This window comes from Orycteropus afer, unplaced genomic scaffold, assembly GCF_000298275.1.
Source record: "Orycteropus afer afer isolate SDZICR_OR568_19922 unplaced genomic scaffold, OryAfe1.0 scaffold00260, whole genome shotgun sequence".
Lineage (NCBI taxonomy): Eukaryota > Metazoa > Chordata > Mammalia > Tubulidentata > Orycteropodidae > Orycteropus > Orycteropus afer.
Genome location: NW_006921847.1, coordinates 5,071,896 through 5,079,578, shown reverse-complemented (window position 1 = coordinate 5,079,578; position 7,683 = coordinate 5,071,896). Strand labels below are relative to the sequence as shown.

At 36.7% G+C, this 7,683-nt stretch overlaps 1 pseudogene; it reads left to right on the top strand.

The window, feature by feature from the left end:
* The first annotated feature begins 6,103 nt into the window (after positions 1-6,103).
* LOC122150913 lies at positions 6,104-6,933 on the top strand (annotated as a pseudogene).
* The last annotated feature ends 750 nt before the right edge of the window (positions 6,934-7,683 follow it).

Sequence of the window (7,683 nt, the reverse complement as noted above, 5' to 3'; positions counted from 1 at the left end):
CATCAAGTAGGAAAACATTTCTTCATAATTAGTAAGGAAATCAACGTCAACTCAGATATTTACTGAATCTTTTGAAATTACTTTAATGACTTGTTTCTCTTTGTACTATTATCTTGATATCATAAATCCTTGGTATTCCTTTAGAAACACTACTACCTCTAGTATGTTCAACAATAATAACAATCAATTTTAATATAAGAACAACTCACACCACATGCTGAACTTAATGCTTAGTGGTTTTGCTGTTTGGTTGAACACTTCTTCAAAAATTGAGGTTATTTGATGGAGAAAATGGTCAGATGATTTTTTTTTTTTCCTTTGAGACAAGAGGGTAAGTCATCAAATTGGAAATAAAATTTTACACTTATTTTAAGAGAGCCTTTTGTGGGTTTTAAAAACAAATTTTGGGGTGACCAAGAGGCCCTTGGGTGTTCAGCTGTCAGTCCATAGATAATAATATCATGTTTTTGGAACACTGCTGGCTGAGAGATGTTATAATGTTTCAGAAGTAAACAGCCCCACTCTTTCTGATAGTTTTATTGCTTCTTGTGTGTTATGATTAGAGATGTGCATGGCTTTAAAACCAAGATTGAATTGCTTAACTCAGTATGTACTGGAAGGCTTGTGCCAAATGGAAGCTTAATCAGCATTTTTCTTCTTTCTAAAAGCAAATGGTATGATGCAGACTCTTGTAAATGATGCCGTTTATCATATACTGTCAGAAGATGCTGCTGAAAGATGTGTTTCCATTTGTTTCCTTACTTGAGTTTGATTTGGAAAATCTGATTTAAACAGTGGATAGAATTGACTTTAAATTTCAAGGACAGAAAACTTGATGATATTTATCATAACTTGCACCAAGTTTAGAAACACATATCCTAACGCCAGTTTCATTTGAGAGAAAAAATCATCTTTATTTTTTGCATTTCAAATAATTAATCCAAATGCAGTTAATTTCATAATGATTATGGACACTTGCATTGGAATACCTAGTCTTACCCAAAACGATGATGAGCACACTGCAAGTCATATTCTGGGTTACTAGAGACTTCATATTTCTCACACCTTTACAGTACCTCAAAAATAAAATAAAATAACATCAACAGAATATGACAAAGATATTGCTTTTATTTGTAAGTATTTTAAGAACTAAATTATTTCTATGTGAATCTTTCACTGGCTAGAAAAGAACATAGCAATGAATGAAAACAAATCTTTTTGGCAGAGAATCACATGCCCAAAAAAAGATTTTTATAAAAAGCAACATAATTTACTTTATCTATATCCTGCAATGATTGGACCCAATCTGAAATTTATGTGAATAACACATGCATACAAAAAGCCTGGGAGCTTTATGACTTCATTATGGATATTGTTATGATAAAAATATTTCAAGAATTGCCAGTTTTAGAAATTAGACAGTGCCACTATTAGATATAGGCATCAATAGCAACATGCTTTAAACAGCCTCTACAAATCATAAACACTCAAACACAAGACTATTTTCTTTTACTTTTATGCTTATGTAAGAAATAGAGTTTGGAATGTTTGCTAACTGAAATTACATCAATCTAGCCACACTGGACTACCCCAGGCAGAGGATATAAACTTGTAAGTGTATGAAGAGCAAGCAGAAAACCACAGCTTCTGCCTGAAAACTACTGAAAGACTGGTTGCTTTTGTTCAATATGGCTACCCTAAGATTTACAACTATTGTGAGAATGGAACAGACCCAGACTGTGTTTCATTCTGTTGTATAAAGGGACGCTTTAAGCTGTTACTGACTCAACAACACCTAACAATAATAAGACAAAGTGTATCCCAGGTTTGTGCTACTTCCCTCTTTAGTTTAGAGAGGTGCTTAAAAAAGCTTTGGAAATCCTGAGTTGGAGAAGGAAGGTTTGTAGAGGAGATCCAGTTCATCCAAGCTCTTTGAAGTCTGAACAAGTAAGTCAATATTTGGGTGGGGCTCGGTGCAGCCACTACCTAGGAATCCTGGCTCATCATCAGTTTCCACCTTGCCCTGCCTAGCTCTGTTCCATCAGATCCCTAGCCTTGGAGAAAGACAGATCCTTTGGACTCTGAATCTGGATGGGGATCCATGCTGAATGGGCTGTGGACTCTTAGTAGGAATCCAAGATGGGTTATAAATGTAGCAGGACTTGTGATACATTAAACATTTGGAATATGAATCTCAATTTTTACTCTGGCCCCAGCCTCACAATTATTAGGGGTGGGCCTGAAACAGGGAACTTTCTTGGCAGCAGTATCTAGATATTGGTGATGATTTGGAAAACCCTCTTTAACTCTGTTTTTTCACATACACAATGAAAAGATGAAATGTTTAATCCCTCCAGCCTCTGCATCATCTATATCATGACAATTTTTCCTTTTATGTGAATACTGATTCATGAAACAATGATGATACACATTTGTCATGTACAGAACTCTACATTGCTGAACTCTACATTGTAGTGTTTTTTAGAGTTTGGGAGAACAACACTGCTTTATTTTCAATACCACTTGCTTGGAAAAAGTAGCAGTGCAATCAATATGTTAGAAACATATAAATTGTTAATCAAATTCCCTCCCCTGGTAAATACTAAAAAACTTTGTTCTCTATACATTTCCTTTTCTTGCATTTTTATATAAGTGACTTCAAACAATATTTATCCTTTTGTGATTGACTTTTTTCACTCAGCATAATGTCTTCCAGCTATGTCCATGTTGTTGCAGGTATCCAGCCTTCATTTCTCCTACTGGTTGAGTATTATTCTATTGTACCACATTTTGTTTACCCATTCATCTGTTGATGTGCATTTGTGTTGTTGCCACTGTTTGGCTATTGTGAATAGTGCTTCCATGAATATTGGTGTACAAGTCTCTTTGTATCTTCTTTCAGGTCCTTTGGGTATACCTGGGAGTGGAATTGCTGGGTCATGTAGAAGTTCTATTTTCAGTTTTTTTGGGATCCATCACATTGCTGAACTCTAAATTGTAGAGTTTTTTAGAGTTTGAGAGAACAACACTGCTTTATTTTCAATACCACTTGCTTGGAAAAAATAGTGGTGCAATTGCTCAAGAATACAGTCCGCAGTATGGATTACATCTCAATATAAAGAAAACAAAAGTCCTCACAACTGGACCAATAAGCAGCATCATGATAAGTGGAAAAAAGATTGAGGTTGTGGAAGAATTCACATTGCTTGGTTCTACAATTGATGTCAATGGAAGCAGCAGTCAGGACATTAGACGACATGAAGCACTGGCCACGAAGGAACTCTTTCAAATGCTGAGGAGCCAGGATGTCTCCTTAAGGCCTAAGGTGCACCTAACACAAACCATCATATTTTCAATCCCCTCGTATGCATGTGAGAGCTGGACAATGTATAAGGAAGACCAAAGAACAGTTGATGCTTTTGAGTTGTGGTGCTGGTGAAGAATGCTGAAAGTACCGTGGACTGCTAAAAGAACTAACAGATCTGTCCTGGAGGAAGTACACCCAAAATGCTCCTTAGAAGCGACAATGGCCAGACTTCATCTCACCTACTTTGGTCATGTTTTCAGAAGAGACCATTCCCTGGAGAAGGATGTCATGCTTGGTAAGGTGGAGGATTGACGAAAGAGGGGAAGGCCTTCAACGAGATGGATTGACATGGTGGCTGTGACAATGGGCTCAAGTATAGCAAGGATTATGGAGCTGGTACAGGATCGGGCAGTGTTTCATTCTGCTGTACATGGGGTTGCTATGAGTTGGAAACAACTCAACACCACCTATCAACAATAATAATCACATTGTTTTCCACCATGGATGTACCATTTTGCATTTCCATCAGCAAGCGTTCCATTTGGTTTTGATTTGCATCTCAAAAACAAAATCAGTATGCTTTTACTAAATGATGAGATGTTTCCAATGTGCTGAACATCATTTCACGTGTTTGGCAGACATTTGAATCTCCTTTTTGGTGAAATACCCATTCAAGTCCTTTCATTTTATGATTGTATTATTTGGGTTTTTATTGTTAAATTGTCAAAGTTTTATATATAGTTTGTAATTAGATTCTTTTTTAGATATAGGGTTTCCAAAGATACTCTCTCAGTTCATATCTTGTTTTTTCATTTTTTTTGGTAACTTTTGATGAAAAAAAGTTTTTCATTTTTATGAGGTTTCATTTGCATCTTCAGTTTTTGTGTATGGTGTGAGGTATGGATCTTGTTTCATCTTTCTGCAAATAGATATCCAGTTTTTTTTAGCACTATTTGTGAAAGAGACTATCTCTTCCCTTTTTAATGGGTTTTGGTCCTTTGTCAAAGACCACCTGAATCTATATCTGGGTTCTCAATTCAGATTCACTGGTCTACATATCTATCATTGCACCAATACCAGGCTGTTTGACAACTGTGGCTCTGTAGTAGGCTTTGAGATCTGGGAGTGTGAGACCTCCTACTTTGTTCTTCTTCTTCGGTAGTGCTTTGCTTATCCAAAGTCACTTTCCTTTCCATATAAAATTAGTGATCTTTTTCCATGTATTTGAATAATGTTTAAGGAATCTGAATTAGGATTGCATTTAATGGATATATTGCTTTGGATAGTATTGACATTTTCACAAGGTTCAATCCCATCTATGAGTATGATATGTTCTTCCATTTATATAGATCTCTTATGGTTTCTTAAAGTAGCATTTTGTAGTTTTATTTGTATATATCATTTTTGTTCCTGATAAGATTTATTCCCAAGTATTTTATATCTTTTTTGGTAGCTATTATAACTAGTATTAATTCCCTTATTTCCTTTTCAGAGACCTCTTTACTAGTATAGAGGTATCCAATGGATTTTTATATGTTTATCTTGTTTCCTGTAACTGTGCTAAATCTTTCAACAAGTTCCAGTAGTTTTCTTGCTGAGTGTCTTGGGTTTCCTATATAGAGGATCATATCATCTGTGAATAGGCATAGTTTGACTTCTTCCTTACCAATTTGGATGCCTTTGATTTCCTTTTCTTGCCTTATTGCCCTGGCTAGAATTTTCCAATACAATGTTGAATGGAAGTGGAGATAGCGGACATCTCTGTCTAGTGCCTGTTTGCAAGGGGAACGGTTTCAGTCTCTCCATTAAGAATAATGTTGGCTGTTGGATTTGCATATATGCCCTTTATTATGTTGAGAAATTTCCCTTATAATTCTATTTTTTGGAAGTTTTTATCAAGAGTGGTTGTTGGATTTTACCCAATGCCTTTTCTACATCTATGGATATCATAATGTGATTACTCTCCTTTATTTTAATTATGTGATGGATTAGGGTGTTTTTCTAATGCTTAGCCATCCTTGCATACCTGGTATGAATCCCACTTGGCCATCATGTATTTTTTTTGATATGTTATTGGAGTCTATTGCCTGGGATTTTGTTTATGATTTTTGCATCTATATTCATGAGGGATATTGGTCTGTTGTTTTCCTTTCTAGTAACATCTTTTGTTTTGGTGTCAGGTTATGCTTGCTTCATAAAATGAATTTGAGAGGGTTCCCTCACAATTGTCTTGGCTACCTCTCCGTTTAGAAATTCTGTAACTGCAGTATTTATTCCTTCTTTTTGGTTTGCAGATGTCCTCATTTACCAATTGATGTCTCTGGTTCCCTGTTTACAGTCTTGTAAGCTTATTTTACTTTGGATATTTCTATAACTAGATTGGTTTCTGGGTTATGCCATCATGCGTGTTAATTATCAGTCATTGTTTGCACTTGTTTGCTCTCTGTCTGAAGGACTCCCTTTAGCATTTTTGTAAAGCTGGCCTTGTTAAAACTTTGTTGGTTTTAACAAATTCCATTAATTTCTGCTTAAAAAAAGGAAAAACAAAGGATTGGAAGAAACAAAAGGAAGGGAATAAAAAGGAAATCAGGAAGGGGGAAGGAAAAAAAACAGGGAGGGGAAAGAGGAAAAAATGGAAGAAAGGAGAAATATAAAAAGAATAATTCAAAAACAAAACTATGAGGCGCTGGGCATGGCACCCAGGCTCTGTCAGGGAACAGCCTGGGATGGAAGTCATGCTGGTCAAGAAGGTGGGTGGAGGTGGAGGATGGCATATGAACCTAGTCTGCAGTTTGATGGGACATCATCCTGTTTCATCCTGTGGATATGTTGTAGAGATGAAGCTATCATTTGAGCAGTGCAATTAGTGTCTTAGTAGTACCACTTGGAAGAGCTGTTTTAAGTAGAAATGAATTGGAAAAATGGTCAGCTTTTGAAGCTAAATTATTTGAAAAGTCACTGGAAAAATATGGCAAAGATTTCAACGATATAGGTCAAAACTGTCTGCCTTGAAAATTACTGACTAGCATCACTGAATATTATTATAGGTGGAAAACTACTGACAAATATGTGCAGCAGAATCATCTAAAAGCAGAAAGTGAAAGGCTGAAACAATGTGTATCCCAACTTACAGCAAGCAAATCCCTACAAGATATCCCCCACTCTGGCAAGTCTGGCACTGTGAATGGAGCTTTGGGGATCACACTCCATTTCCAGAATCCCCTCAAAGGGTGATCCTGTGAGAGGTGCTATACTACCTTTGTCTCACAAAAGTTTCTTGCATCCACCTAATATGCTGTATAGATTATGTGCAATTTGTTGGCTATATATTGGGAAAAACAAACAAACAAAAAAATATGTAGGCCCCAAAATGCCCACCCAGTCAGAAGAAAAGAAGTTATCTCCCAGCTCAACTACAGAGGATCCTTGTGTTAGAAAGCATGTGTTCTGCCGGGCCATGCAGGGGATGTAGGTCTGAAATAATGGGGGTTCAAAGTTTGCAGTGAAGACTTGCCAAACCTGCTTTCTTCACACTGTATTTCAAACAATTTGCTTCTCAGGTCCCAAAAAGAACCCCCAAGCTGTGGCAGGCAGCAAAATGTTCCTATTACTCATGCTGCCATTAGGACAAAAAGTAAGATTCTTTTAAATTCTTTATGTTACATGAGGTGCTTCTATTTCTGTCCTTCCTTTTCTTTAGCACATCTTCTTCTTTTGGCAATAAACATACATTCTTATGTTCAAATTAAAAAAAAAAAAAAAAAGTTTGCAAGTGGCCATCTAAAGCACAGAAAATTTGTCTCTATTTCCCTAGACAAACAGAAGAAAAAGGAAAAGAAGGAGAAAGGGTACGGAATGTGTGGCTTCCTCCTTGGCCATGAGATCAAAACTGGATGGTGCCGACTTACCATTACTGACATTTTGATTAAAGATTCTATAGAAGAATCTTGATCAAAGGAGAGAAAATTCAGAACTGAATTTCAAATGCTCATACATTCCAGATTTCCTGGAGCCATTAAACTTGATGAACCTCTGAAACTGTTGCCCTAAGATAATCTTTAAACCTTAGACCAAAAATGTCCCCTTTAGTCTTAAAACCAAACACTAGTTTAACTTAACTAGTTTAACTTAAATATCTACCTTGAGCATTATAATGTTGTTGCTGTTAAGTGCTATCGAGTCATTTCTGACTCATAGTGAGACCATACACAGCAGAACGAAACACTGCCCCATCCCACGCCAGCCCCACAATCCCTGCTATACTTGAGGCCATCATCGCAGCCACCGTGTCAATCCATCTCATCGAAGGCCTCTCCCTCTTTCGACGACCCTCCACCCTACCAAGCATGACATCCTTCTCCAGGGAATGGTCCCTT